General features: G+C 38.7%; 1 protein-coding gene across 1 annotated transcript in view; it reads right to left on the reverse strand.

Annotated features, from left to right (window-relative positions):
• Positions 1-108: 108 nt before the first annotated feature.
• Positions 109-14,843, reverse strand: part of ACADL (acyl-CoA dehydrogenase long chain) — a 56,664-nt gene continuing 41,929 nt past the window's right edge. Inside the window, exon 12 of the mRNA XM_055290473.2 lies at positions 109-3,807. The gene's annotated coding sequence lies outside the window, so the exon portion shown is untranslated. The remainder of the gene's footprint in view (positions 3,808-14,843) is intronic.

The raw sequence follows: 14,843 nt of genomic DNA on the forward strand, positions 1-14,843 counted from the left end.
CTGCTAAATGTTACAGACCTTACATAAATACTTCAATCTATCAAGCTGTCATACATGTACATTTTCCCTATTCCTTTTATATTCGGCTTAATAGGAATGTGGGGAGATGATTAACAAAATAATACGGGCTTGATATATATATGAAAGCACAAAGAAGAAAACCACAATCATATGCGAAGTCTGCTGTATTTTATATGTATGACACTGTGCATACTGGTTTTTTATCCCATTTAGCTACATATTAAGCACACTATCCCTTGACACTGAATATTGTTCTAAAGCATGATTTTATTATTTGTAGCATATGCATACCAGTTTTCCAGACACTATAGAATATCAGTTCTCCTTATTACAAAAATTGATATACTGAATCATTTGTCAAATTATTTTCTATATTACTCAACAACAGTCTGAAAATTGCATGTAGTTAATGTTTTTTTTTTAAATCAAGGACATATCATTTAGAAGGTACATTAAAAGCATTCTGATTTCCAAGAAAAAATATAACAGTGGTAAGAATAGAACACTTTAAAATCCAGCAAGAACAAGGAGAAGTAAAGGGCACCATTCTTGCTGACATAATAATTACCTATCTGGAAGCTTTTTAAAATGTCCAGGTAAGCAGTATTACAATGATTTCATGAGATAAACTTCTCTTTTCAACACTGGTTTTTATTCAGTCATTCCTTTCACTCAAGAAACATTCATGCAACACTTAGTATAGCTGACACTGTGATAAATGCTAGAGATAAAGGATAAAGATCAATCTTTAATTTCAAGCAACTCACAGCCAAGAAGGGGCTTTTCTATCCCACTTCGTTACTTTGTTTTTCTCCATAGCACTTATCAGCATCTAATGTAACATAGATTTTGATTTTTTTACTTTTGTTGTCTATCACCCTATATTAGACCATAAGCTCCATGAAGTCAGGCACTTTTGCTGGTTCGCTCATTGCTATATCCCTAGAGCCTAGGACAGGGCCTGACACATGTGGATTCTCAGCGCATATTTATTGTCTAGATAAATTAATTTTCACATCCCACAAAGTGAATGTTATATTCATTTTCCAGGTGAAAAAAACATGAGGTTCAGTGAGATTAATGTACCTAGATTCTTATGCTAATAAACGGCCCATTTCGAAGACAGACCTGACTGGGTCCAAAGCCAGAGTTCTTTTCTCACTACCTCTCACAGAATAGAAAGCCTAGTCTAGCCCTAGCCCTAGCCCCAGCCCCGGCCCCGGCCCCAGCCCTGGGTCCAAAGCCAGAGTTCTTTCCTCACTACCTCTCACAGAATAGAAAGCCTAGTCTAGTCCCAGTCCCGGTCCCAGTCCCAGTCCCAGTCCTAGTCCTGTCTAGTCTCTAGTCTAATCTCTAGTTTAGTCTAGTCTAGTCTAGTCTAGTCTAGTCTCTAGTCTAGTCTAGTCTCTAGTCTCGTCTAGTCTAGTCTAGTCTCTAGTCTAGTCTAGTCTAGTCTAGTCTATTGGAGGTTGTACTATTTATTTCTCCACATTTCTATGCCCTGAGAAACTGTCCCCCACTGTTATATTCCAGTATATTTAATTCTTTTATGATCAGGTTTAGAGAGGGAAATAGAAGCACAAGGGCTAAACATGATAATCCCTACTCAGGACAGATTTAGCTTTAACTAACCAGTATCTATAAACAAGCAGACAAAAGGTAAAGGTAGGTAGCAAGACCTATAAGAATCTTCAAACCAGGGCTAAGTATAACAGAGAACAGAACTGGCCCATGACTACAGGGGAACAAAATGATTCCCTGTGTATATGAATATCCATGGCACTTTTATTCACAACAGCCTCAAACTGGAAACAGCCCTAAGATCCATCACCTTTGAAAGGATAAAGAGCTGGGCATGGTGGCTCACGCCTGTAATCCCAACACTTTAGGAGGCTGAGGCGGGCAGATCACCTGAAGTCAGGATTTCCAGATCAGCCTGACCAACATGGTGAAACCCGTCTCTACTAAAAATACAAAATTACCTGGGCATGGTGGCACATGCCTGTAATCCCAGCTACTTGGGAGGCTGAGGCAGGATCATCACTTGAACCTAGGGGGCAGAGGTTGCAGTGAGTGGAAATCATGCCATTGCACTCCAGCCTGGGCAACAAGAGCAAAACTCTATCTCAAAAAAAAAAAAAAAAAAAAAGGAAAGGATAAAGAAATTATGGTACATTTATATAATAGAATACCACTCAGAAATAAAAAGAAGAAACTACTGATACATAAAACAACAAGGATGAGTCTCAAACAGTATGCTGAGTGAAAGAAGCCAGACACAAAATCATAAATTTGGATGATTCCATTTATATAAAGCTCTAGAGAAAGACAAATCTAACCAGTAATAACAGAAAACAGATCAGTGGTTTCTTAGGGTTGGAGTGGGGAGAATTGACTGGGATGGGATTAAAGGGTGACAAAAAAGTTCTATATCTTGACCATGGTGGAAGTCAAATGGGTGCATGCATTTGTCAAATCTCATCAAAATATACTTAAAATGGGAACTCCCTAATGAAAGTGGACTAAGAAACCTCAAGAAGTTCTCAGTCTAAAATTAAAAACTAGGAAAATAGGCTATGTATAATGTATGAGAAAACTCAAAATAATGATAGCTTTAAAACAGAAGGGTTAATCCTTTAACATATTTTATTGATTCTAAGACACCTTTTATCCACACTTTAACATTTCAGAGATCAGAATAACTTCACAGTTCATGCAGTAAGAAAGTATTGTATGAGTTTGATTGGCAGTGTTTTTTTTAATGATACATAAATAGTGCATCTTAAGAATCAATGAAATGCAATAAAATTAGTCTACAGGTTAATTATTCCAGAACTGTTATAACAGCTCCACAAAGTCACCAGAGACCCAGGATCCTTTCTATTATTTTATCTTCTCCATTCTCAGCCCTGGCTTCCATTTTCAAAGCAATCTCATGGTCCCGGATGGCTGGTGGAACCCCAATCATAACTATCCATTTCCCAGGCAGCAGGCAGAAAGAAGAGTAGGAAAGCAAACAGGGCCTTTAAGGTGACTTTCCTGAGTCCCTCTCAACAATTCTACAACTTCATCATGTGGATAAGTTAATATTTTATTTTACTTGTAGCTATTGTAAATGGTTTTACTTTCTTGATTTCTTCTCTAGATTGTATGCTGTTGGCATACAGAAATGCTACTGATTTTTGTATGTTGATTTTGTATCCTGCAACTTACTGAATTTATCAGTTTTAATAGTTTTTTTGGTGGAGTCTCTAGGTTTTTCCAAACATAAGATCATATCATGTAGAAACAAGGATAATTTGACTTCTTCCTTTCCAATGTGGATGCCCTTTTATTTCTTTTGCTATTTTTACAAATTTGCCCTGAAAAAGTTTTACTTCTTCTTTTTAAACATTTTAAGTTCAGGGGTACAAGTGCAGGTGTATTACATAGGTAAACTTGTGTTACGGGGGTTTGTGTTCAGATTGTTTCATCAGCCAGGTATTAAGCCTAGTATCCATTAGTTGTTTTTCCTGATCCTGATCCTCTCCCTCCTCCTATCCTCCGTCCTCCAAAAGGCCCCAATGTGTGTTGTTCCCCTCTATGTATTCATGTTTTCTTATCATTTAGCTCCCACTTATAAGTGAGAACATGCAGTATTTGGTTTTCTGTTCCAGAGTTAGTCTGCTAAGGATAATGGCCTCCAGCTCCATCCATGTCCCTCCAATGGACATGCAATGGACATCTCATTTTTTATGGTTGCATAGTATTCCATGGTGTATATGTACCACATTGTCTTTATCCAGTCTGAAAAGATACTCTTTTCAATAAGTAGTGTTGAAACAGTTAGATATTTAGGTGCAAAAAAAGTAAGCCTTAACATGAAACTTCATGCTTTATTAAAAAATTACTAAAGGGAATATAGATCTAAGTGAACAATATAAAATATAACCTTCTTAGAAGAAAACATAGAAAGAAAACCTTATGATTTGGGTTTGGGTAAAGAGTTCTTAGACATGACACCAAATGCATGACCCACAAAATAAAAAAATGGTAAACTGAAATTCATCAAAATTAAAAACTTTTGTTCTGAGAAATCAGCTGTTAAGAGAATGAACTAGCTACAGTGAGAAAATATTTGCAAACCACATATCTAACAATGGACTTGTATCTATAGTGGAACAGCTCTGCAGCCGCTGACAACCTTGCAGAGGCCACATAGGCAAGGCTTGAATGGCAGCTGAATCTTGGCAGAATGCTTTGTGATCCTCCTGGAATAGGAAAGCATGGGGGCTTGTGAGGTACTGCTACATGCCATTGCTTACTGGCTTCCCTCTATACCAAGAGGCTGCCAAAGACCCTTTGTCATTATCTCATGGTTTCTGATGAGGTACAAGGCTTCCTGTCTTGCTACCCTTAAGGCACGAATGCAGCTATAAAAAAACTGCTTAGCAGTATCATGGAAATGGGCTCCTCAGCAATAGGGTATCCTGTCATTCTTGCTGTGGTCATCTGGCTTCTTTTGTTTCACTGTCTCCCTATACAAAGGTAATGAAGAGCTGGCTCCTTTAGCTACTCTTCTTTTTACTCTCTATGTAAGCAATAAACTGAGTCTTAAAAGGTCTTGTTTTTTTGCAGCTGAATCTGTTAGCTTAGCTTTGCCTTGTACTTGACGGTATCCAGAATATATAAAGAATTTTCAAAACTCAACATAAAGAAAACAACACAATTAAAGAATGGGCAAAAGAAAGGTAATATGTGAAAGGCAAGTAAGCACATGATATATTGTTCTGCATGATTAGACATAAAGGAAATTCAAATTAAAACTATGGTGACATACTACTACATACCTATTAGAATGGCAAAAATTAAAAAAACAAAGTGCTGGAGAAGATTCAAAGTAACTGGAACTCTTACATTGCTGGTTGGTCAGCAAAGTGGTACAGGCACTTTGGAAAAACAGTTTGGCAGTTTCTTATAAGTTTAAACACACACTTACCATGTGACACAACAAGTCCTTTCCTGGATATTTAACCTTAATAAGATGTTAAGATTTAATCTTAACCAATGTGTCTGTAAACAGGTGAATGAATAAACTGTGGTACATGCCTACAGTTAGCACCAAAAAAGGAAGAAGCTATTGACTCATGCAACATGGATGGATCATAAATATATTTTGCTAAGAGAAAGAAATTATTCTCGAAAGATAACATACTATATGATTCCATTTATATGACCATCTCAAAATGACAAAACTGTAAAGACAGATTAGATCAGTGAGTGCCACCAGTAATAGGTATGGAGAGGGTATGACTATAAAGGGCAGAATTTTTTGAGGTGAAAAGACTGTTGAGGGAGTTTTTTGGGGGTGATAAGACTGTTCTGTATATCCTAATTGTGGTGGTGATCACATCAATCTATAAATGCTAAAACTCTCAGAACCAAAAAAGGCAATTTTACTGTTATGTATGAATACCAAAAAAGGGAAAATATGCTATATGTTTAACTTTAAAAATGAAATTTATAAAGAGAAAGGAAAAAGAGAAAAGGGAGGACTGCTATTTAAAAAAGGAGAGAGAGAGAGAGACCAAATACAATTTGTGGACCTTGTTCAGATCCTTATTTGAATAAACTAACTACAAAAGGCATTTTTGATGCAGTCAAGGAAAATGTAATGTGAACTTGGAATTATATATTAAATTTAAGTTTTTTTAAAGTATGATAATAACCTTGCGGCTATGTAAAAATATCTTCACCAGTTAGATACATATTCTGAAATACATTTGTGTTTGTGAAGTAGCATTAAATCTGGGATTTGCCCTATAATATGTGAGGAAAAAAGTGGAGGAGATTGGCAAATGTTGAAGCTAGAGGTTCATTCATTATATTGTACTCTATTTTTTAGTAAGTTTGAAGTTTTCCATAAGTTTTTTCTTAAAAATGATATTTTAAAAATTATAGTAGAATTTCTTTTCCTCATTTATTGTAAAGCAGCAGACATAGATCTACAGTTGGTTTCAATCTCAGTGTCAAATCTTTCCAGTGACTCCAAATAAATAAATGCTGTGTGTGCCAAAAATAATACTGACATGAGAAAAACAGTCTGCTAGAAATCTTATACTTTGAGTAATAAACTACTAGAATTACTAGATTAGTAAAAATTTGAAGAGTTAGATTTTAAAATAGCAAATCAAAACAGTTTTCAATGACACCATCAAAGAAACAAAGGGCAAGAGTAATTTTAAAGCAATCATGATCCTAAAACTCTTAGCCAAAAAACAAAATTACTCAGGCTTTTAAACTCTCATTTATATTTACACAATGTTTCTTTCTTGCTGTGTTGGTCCAGCCTGTTCTTTTAAGCATTATTATTATTTATCATTTCTTGAGCACTCAGCACTGCATGAGATACAGATGAAGTTCCCTCCCTAGGAGACAACAATCAAAGCCACACAAGCAAAACATAAAGATAAGCTGTTTAAGAAATGAAAACCAAATGAAAAATTAAGAAGCACATTGTGAATTCCCTTTTTTTGTTTGTTTCAGCTTTAAGCCCGTGATACAAAACATGCTTCTTTTGGGGGTGTAAAACAAGACTGTAGTTGTTAAGATAAAGCCACTGGCTTAGAATAGGAAATATCCCAGAGATCATTGTAAGAAAACATCCTACCTTAGAAATCTTTTCACTTTCTGCTATACATAAATTACTAGAACCTATTCCTAGCTCTAGAGGACTGTAATCACTATGTATGTGTGCACGTGTGTGTGTGAGAAAGCGGAAGAGAAGGAGAGAGATTTAGGTCTGCCCAGCAGCCTTTTTTGTTCCCTTTCTTTTGATAATACCACACTGCTTCAGAGACTGCTTCTCCTAGTCCACATATTCCTGATGGAACTGTCAATCATAGTCCATTTCTTCCTTACCTTATAATGACAGATGCAGGCCTGAAGCAGCACAAGCTCATTTTTACAGGGCTCATAATGAAGGTCTTCTACAGGGTTCATTAGGCCAATTTGCAAAGAAAAGTAGAAATAAATGGATATAGCATAAATGCTGGCAGTTCTAAGCTCCAGAATCAGGCCCTTGAAACTCCAGTTCCTACAGGTCTTTATGTGAGCTGCTCTGCAATACTTTTAAGCAACTAAACTTAAGTTCTTGCCTAGGGTGGTTTCAATTGGGTTTCTTTTGTCATTTGCACCTGACAAAATCGTGGGAAGGTAAACAACATACCCAAGGTTGAGTGGCTCCTAAATGGCAGTCATTCAAACCTAACTCTGTCCATCTCTACACAATAGACTTTTCCTACTGTGCTAATTTACTTTTTAAACCTACAGACGTTTTATTCCTAAAATCTAATTTTCTTCAAGATTGGGATTGGAAGGAAAAGAGGCTGCAGTGAAGTGGGGCAGTGTGGAAGGGGTCCGTCTAGTCCTCTATCACTTTCTGGCAGTAGGAGAAAAGTGAAAGCCACAAATACAGTAAAATCTAATAAAAATTATATTAATCCACTTTGCATATGAGAAAGATCCTAAGCTGGCAACTATACAAACTTCCGCCTAAGAGCAAATCAAAGCTGTATAGTTCTAGAAAAGAATGGTATAGGTATAGGGTGATTTCTGCATTTCCAACTGAGGTACCCAACTCATCTCACTGGGACTCGTTAGACAGTGGGTGCAGCCCATGGAGGGCGAGCCAAAACAGGGTGGGGTGTTGCCTCACCCAGGAAGTGCAAGGGGTCAGGGAACTCCCTCCCCTAGCCAAGGGAAGCCATGAGGGACTGTACTGTGAGGAACTGTACATTCTGGCCCAGATACTACATTTTTCCCATGGTCTTTGCAACCTGCAGACCAGGAGATTCCCTCGGATGCCTACACCACCAGGGCCCTGGGTTTCAAGCACAAAACTGGGCAGCCATTTGGGCGGACACTGAGCTATCTGCAGTTTTTTTTTTTTTTTTCACATCCCAATGGTGCCTGAAACACCAGCAGGACAGAACTGTTCACTCCCCTGGAAAAGAGGCTGAAGCCAGGAAGCCAAGTGGTCTAGCTCAGCAGATCCCACTACCCACAGAGCCCAGCAAGCTAAGATCCACTGGCTTGAAATTCTCACTCCCAGCACAGCAGTCTGAAGTCAATCTGGATGCTCGAGCTTGGTCGGGGGAGGGGCATTCGCCATTACTGAGGCTTGAGTAGGCAGTTTTCCCCTCACAGTGTAAACAAAGCCACCTGGAAGTTTGAACTAGGCAGAGCCAACTGCAGCTCTGCAAAGCTACTGTAGCCAGACTGCCTCTCTAGATTCCTCCTCTCTGGGCAGGCCATCTCTGAAAGAAAGGCAGCAGCCCCAGTTGGGTTTATAGATAAAACTCCCATCTCGCTGGGACAGAGCACCTGGAAGAAGGGGTGGCTGTGGGCGCAGCATCAACAGACTTAAACATTCCTGCCTGCTGGCTCTGAAGAGAGCAGTGAATCTCCCAGCACAGCGCTCAAGCTCTGCTAAGGGACAGACTGCCTCCTCAAGTGGGTACCTGACCCCTCTGCCTCCTGACTGGGAGACACCCCCCCAGCAGGGGTCGACAAACACCTCATACAGGAGAGCTCTGGCTAGCATCTTGCAGGTGCCCCTCTGGGACAAAGCTTTGACAGGAAGGAACAGGCAGCAATCTTTGCTATGCTGCAGACTTCGATGGTGATACCCAGGCAAACAGGGTCTGGAGTGGACCTCCAGCAAACTCCAGAAGCCCTGCAGCAGAGGGGTCTGTTAGAAGGAAAACTAACAAACAGAAAGGAATAGCATCAACATCAACAAAAAGGACGCCCACACAGAAACCCCATCCAAAGTTCAACAACAGCAAAGACCAAAAGTAGATAAATCCATGAAGATGAGGAAAAACCAGCACAAAAAGGCTGAAAATTCCAAACACCAGAACGTCAATTCTCCTCCAAAGGATCACAACTCCTTGCCAGCAAGGGAACAAAACTGGACAGAGAATGGGTTTGATGAATTGACAGAAGTAGGCTTCAGAAGGTGGGTAATAACAAATTTCTCCAAGCTAAAGGAGCATGTTCTAACCCAATGCAAGGAAGCTAAGAATCTTGAAAAAAAGGTTACAGGCATTGCTAACTAGAATAACCAGTTTAGAGAAGAATGTAAATAGCCTGATGGAGCTGAAAAACACAGCACGAGAACTTAGTGAAGCATACACAAGTATCAATAGCTGAATCAATCAAGCAGAAGGAAGGATATCAGAGATTAAAGATCAACTTAATGAAATAAAACACGAAGACAAGATTAGAGAAAAAAGAATGAAAAAGAATGAATAAAGCCTCCAAGAGATATGGGACTATGTGAAAGGACCAAATCTACATTTGATTGGTGTACCTGAAAGTGATGGGGAGAATGGAACCAAGTTGGAAAATACTCTTCAGGGTATTATCCAGGAGAACTTCCCCAACCTAGCAAGATAGGTCAACATTCAAATTCAGAAAATACAGAGAACACCACAAAGATACTCTTCAAGAAGAGCAACCCCAAGACACATAATCATCAGAATCACCAAGGTTGAAATGAATAAAAAAATGTTGGCCGGGCGTGGTGGCTCACACTTGTAATCCCAGCACTTTGGGAGGCCGAGGCGGGCGGATCACAAGGTCAGGAGATCGAGACCACGGTGAAACCCCGTCTCTACTAAAAATACAAAAAAAAATTAGCCGGGTGTGGTGGCGGGTGCCTGTAGTCCCAGCTACTCGGAGAGGCTGAGGCAGGAGAATGGCGTGAACCCGGGAGGTGGAGCTTGCAGTGAGCCGAGATTGCGCCACTGCACTCCAGCCTGGGCGACAAAGCGAGACTCCGTCTCAAAAAAAAAAAAAAAAAAAATGTTAAGGGCAGCCAGAGAGAAAGGTCGGTTTACCCACAAAGGGAAGCCCATCAGATTAACAGCAGATCTCTCTGCAGAAACCCTACAAGCCAGAAGAGAATGGGGGCCAATATTCAACATTCTTAAAGAAAAGAATTTTCAACCCAGAATTTCATATCCAGTCAAACTAAGCTTCATAAGCAAAGGAGAAATAAAATCCTTTACAGACAAGCAAATGCTGAGAGATTTTGTCACCACCAGGCCTGCATTACAAGAGCTCCTGAAGGAAGCACTAAATATGGAGAGGAACAACCAGTACCAGCCACTGCAAAGATGTACTAAATTGTAAAGGCCATTGACACTATGAAGAAAATGCATCAACTAATGGGCAAAATAACTAGCTAGCCTCATAATGACAGGATCAAATTCAGACATAACAATATTAACCTTAAATGTAAATGGGCTAAATGCCCCAATTAAAAGACACAGACTGGCAAATTGGATAAAGAGTCAAGACCCATTGGTGTGCTATATTCAGGAGACCTATCTCATGTGCAAAACACACATAGGCTGAAAATAAAGGGATGGAAGAATATCTACCAAGCAAATGGAGAGCCAAAAAAAGCAAGGGTTTCAATCCTAGTCGCTCTAAAACAGACTTTAAACCAACAAAGATAAAAAAAGACAAAGAAGGGCATTACAGGGATCAATGCAACAAGAAACGCTAACTATCCTAAATATATATGCACCCAACACAGGAGCATCCAGATTCATAAAGAAAGTTCTTAGAGGCCTACAAAGAGAATTAGACTCCCACACAATAATAGTGGGAGACTTTAACACCCCACTGTCAATATTAGATCAATGAGACAGAAAATTAAGAAGATATTCAGGATTTGAACTCAGCTCTGGACCAAGTGAGCCTAATAGACATCTACAGAACTCTCCACCCCAAATCAACAGAAAATAAATTCTTCTCAGCACTACATTGTACTTATTCTAAAATTGACCACATAATTGGAAGTAAAGCACTCCTCAGCAAATGCAAAAGAATGGAAACCACAACAAACAGTCTCTCAGACCACAGTACAATCAAATTAGAACTCAGGATTAAGAAACTCACTCAAAACTGCACAACTACATGGAAACTGAACACCACCTGCTCCTGAATGACTACTGGCTAAATAATGAAATTAAGTCAGAAATCAAGAAGTTATTTGAAATGAATGAGAACAAAGAGACAACATACCAGAATCTCTGGGACTCAGCTAAAGCAGTATTTAGAGGGAAATTAATAGCACTAAATGCCCACAGGAGAAAGCAGGAAAGATCTAAAATCAGCACCCTAACATCACAATTAAAATAACTAGAACAGCAAGAGCAAACAAATTCAAAAGCTAGCAGAAGACAAGAAATATCTAAGATCAGAGCAGAACTGAAGGAGTTAGAAACATGAAAAAGCCTTCAAAAAATCAATGAATCCAGAGGCTGGTTTTTTGAAAAGATTAACAAAATAGATAGACTGATAGCCAGACTAATAAAGAAGAAATGAGAGAAGAATCAAATAGACACAATAAAAAACTGATAAAGTGGATATCACCACGATCCCACAAAAATACAAACTACCACCAGAGAATACTATAAACACCTCTACGCAAATAAACTAGAAAATCTAGAAGAAATGGATAAATTCCTGGATAAATACACCCTCCCAAGACTAAACAAGGAAGAGGTCCAATCCCTGAACAGACCAATAACAGGCTCTGAAATTGAGGCAGGAATTAATAGCCTACCAAAGAAAAAAAGCCCAGGACCAGATAGATTCACAGCCATCTTCTGTCAGAGGTACAAAGAGGAGCTTGTATCATTCCTTCTGAAACTATTCCAAACAATAAAAAAAGAGGGAATCCTAACTCATTTCATGAGGCCAGCATCATCCTGATACCAAAACCTGGCAGAGACACAACAACAAAAAAAAAAATTCAGGCCAATATCCCTGATGAACATCGATGCAAAAATCCTCAATAAAATACTGGCAAAGCATATCCAGCAGCACATCAAAAAGCTTATCCACCGTGATCAAGTTGGCTTCATCCCTGGAATGCAAGGCTGGTACAACATACACAAATGAATAAACTTAATCCATCACATAAACAGTACTAATGACAAAAACCACATGATTATCTCAATAGATGCAGAAAAGGCCTCCAATAAAAATCAGCACCCCTTCATGGTAAAAAAAAAACTCTCAATAAACTAGGTATTGATGGAATGTATCTCAAAATAATAAGAGCTATTTATGACAAACCCACAGCCAATATCATACTGAATGGGCAAAAACTGGAAGCACTCCCTTTGAAAACTGGCACAAGATAAGGATGCCCTCTCTCACCACTCCTATTCCACATAGTATTGGAAGTTTTGGCTAGGCAGTCAGGCAAGAGAAAGAAATAAAGGTATTCAAATAGGAAGAGAGGAAGTCAAATTGTCTCTGTTTGCAGATGACATGATTGTATATTTAGAAAACCCCATCATCTCAGCCAAAAATCTCCTTAAGCTGATAAGTAACTTCAGCAAAGTCTGAGGATACAAAATCAATGTGCAAAAACTACAAGCATTCTTATACACCAATAATAGACAAACAGCCAAATCATGAATGAACTCCTGTTCACAGTTGCTACAAAGAGAATAAAATACCTAGGAGTCCAACTCACAAGGAATGTGAAGGACCTCTTCAAGGAAAACTACAAACCGCTGCTCAAGGAAATCAGAGAGGACACAAACAAATGGAAAAACATTCCATGCTTATGGGGAAGAATCAATATCGTGAAAATGGCCATAATGCCCAAAGTAATTTATAGATTCAATGCTATCCCCATCAAGCTTCCATTGACTTTCTTCACAGAATTAGGAAAAACTACTTTAAATTTCATATGGAACCACAAAAGAGACAATATAGCCAATTAAATCTTAAGCTAAAAGAACAAAGCTAGAGGCATCATGCTACCTGACTTCAAACTATACTACAAGGCTACAGTAACCAAAACAGCATGGTACTGGTATCAAAACAGATATATAGACCAATGGAACAGAACAGAGGCCTCAGAAATTACACCACACATCTACAACCATCTGATCTTTGACAAACCTGACAAAAACAAGCAATGGGGAAATTATTCTCTATTTAATAAATAGTGTTGGGAAAACTGGCTAGCCATATGCAGGAAATTGAAACTGCACCCCTTCCTTACACCTTATACAAAAATTAATTCAAGATGGATTAAAGACATAAATGTAAGATCTAAAAACCATAAAAGCCCTAGAAGAAAACCTAGGCAATACCATTCAGGACATAGGCATGGGCCAAGACTTCATGACTAAAACACCAAAAGCAACTGCAACAAAACCAAAATTGACAAATGGGATCTAATTAAGCTAAAGAGCTTCTGCACATCAAAAGAAACTATCATCAGCGTGAACAAGCAACCAACAGAATGGGAGAATATTTTTGCAATCTATCCATCTGACAAAGGGCTAATATCCAGAGTATACAAGGAACTTAAACAAATTTAGAAGAGAAAAACAAACAACTCCAACAAAAAGTGGGTGAAGGAGATGAACAGACACTTCTCAAAAGAAGACATTTATGTGGCCAACAAACATGAAAAAAAGCTCATCATCACTGGTCATTAGAGAAATGCAAATCTAAACTACAATAAGATAGCATCTGACTCCAGTTAGAATGCCAATCATTAAAAAGTCAGAAAACAACAGATGCTGGAGAAGATGTTGAGAAATAGGAATGCTTTTACACTGCTGGTGGGGGTGTAAATTAGTTCAACCATTGTGGAAGACAGTGTGGCGATTCCTCAAGGATCTAGAACCAGAAATATCATTTGACCCTGCAATCTCATTACTGGGTATATACCCAAAGGATTATAAATCACTCTACTATAAAGACACATGCACACGTATGTTTATTGCAACACTGTTCACAATAGCAAAGACTTGGAACCAACACAAATGCCCATCAATGATAGACTGGATAAAGAAAATGTGGCACATATATACCATGGAATACTATGCAGCCACAAAAAGGATGCATTCATGTCCTTTGCAGGGATATGGATGAAGCTGGAAACCATCATTCTCAGCAAACTAACACAGGAACAGAAAACCAACCACTACATGTTCTCATTCATAAGTGGGAGTTGAAAAATGAGAACACATGGATACAAGGAGGGGAACATCACACACCAGGGCCTGTGGAAGGTAGGGGGGTAGGGGAGGGATAGCATTAGGAGAAATACCCAATGTAGATGATGGGTTGATGGGTGCAGCAAACCACCATGGCATGCGTATACCTATGTAACAAACCTGCATGTTCTGCACATATATCCCAGAGCTTAAAGTATAATAAAAAGGCCAAGTGCAGTGGCTCACATCTGTAATCACAGCACTTTGGGAGGCCGAGGTGGGCAGAACACGAGGCCAAGAGTTCGAGACCAGCCTGACCAACATGGTGAAACCCCATCTCTACTAAAAATACAAAAATTAGCTGGGTGTGGTGGTGTGTGCCTGTAATCCCAGCTACTCAGGAGGCTGAGACAGGAGAATCGCTTGAACCTGGGAGGCAGAGGTTGCTGTGAGCAGAGATCACGCCATTGCACTCCAGCCTGGATGACAGAGCGAGACTCCATCTTAAAAAATAAAGTACAATAAAAAAAATTTTTAAAAAGAATGGTATCAAAATATTTTTTCTTCCCTCTCCTCTCTCCAGTTGTAATGGTTGTATTAAAAAACAATGTTTAATATCAACAATACGAAATAAAATGTTTGTTTTCTAAGTTGAGTAAGAATACATCTATTTCCATGTTAAAGCTACTTTAAATTAATGGTTTATTTTTTGTAATTACTTTTAAGTCTCAAATCAAATGTCATTTCCTCACTTTTGAATTTTAAATGCTTACTTTATTATTTACATTGCACTTA

The sequence above is a fragment of the Symphalangus syndactylus genome, chromosome 8 (genome assembly GCF_028878055.3).
Source record: "Symphalangus syndactylus isolate Jambi chromosome 8, NHGRI_mSymSyn1-v2.1_pri, whole genome shotgun sequence".
NCBI lineage: Eukaryota > Metazoa > Chordata > Mammalia > Primates > Hylobatidae > Symphalangus > Symphalangus syndactylus.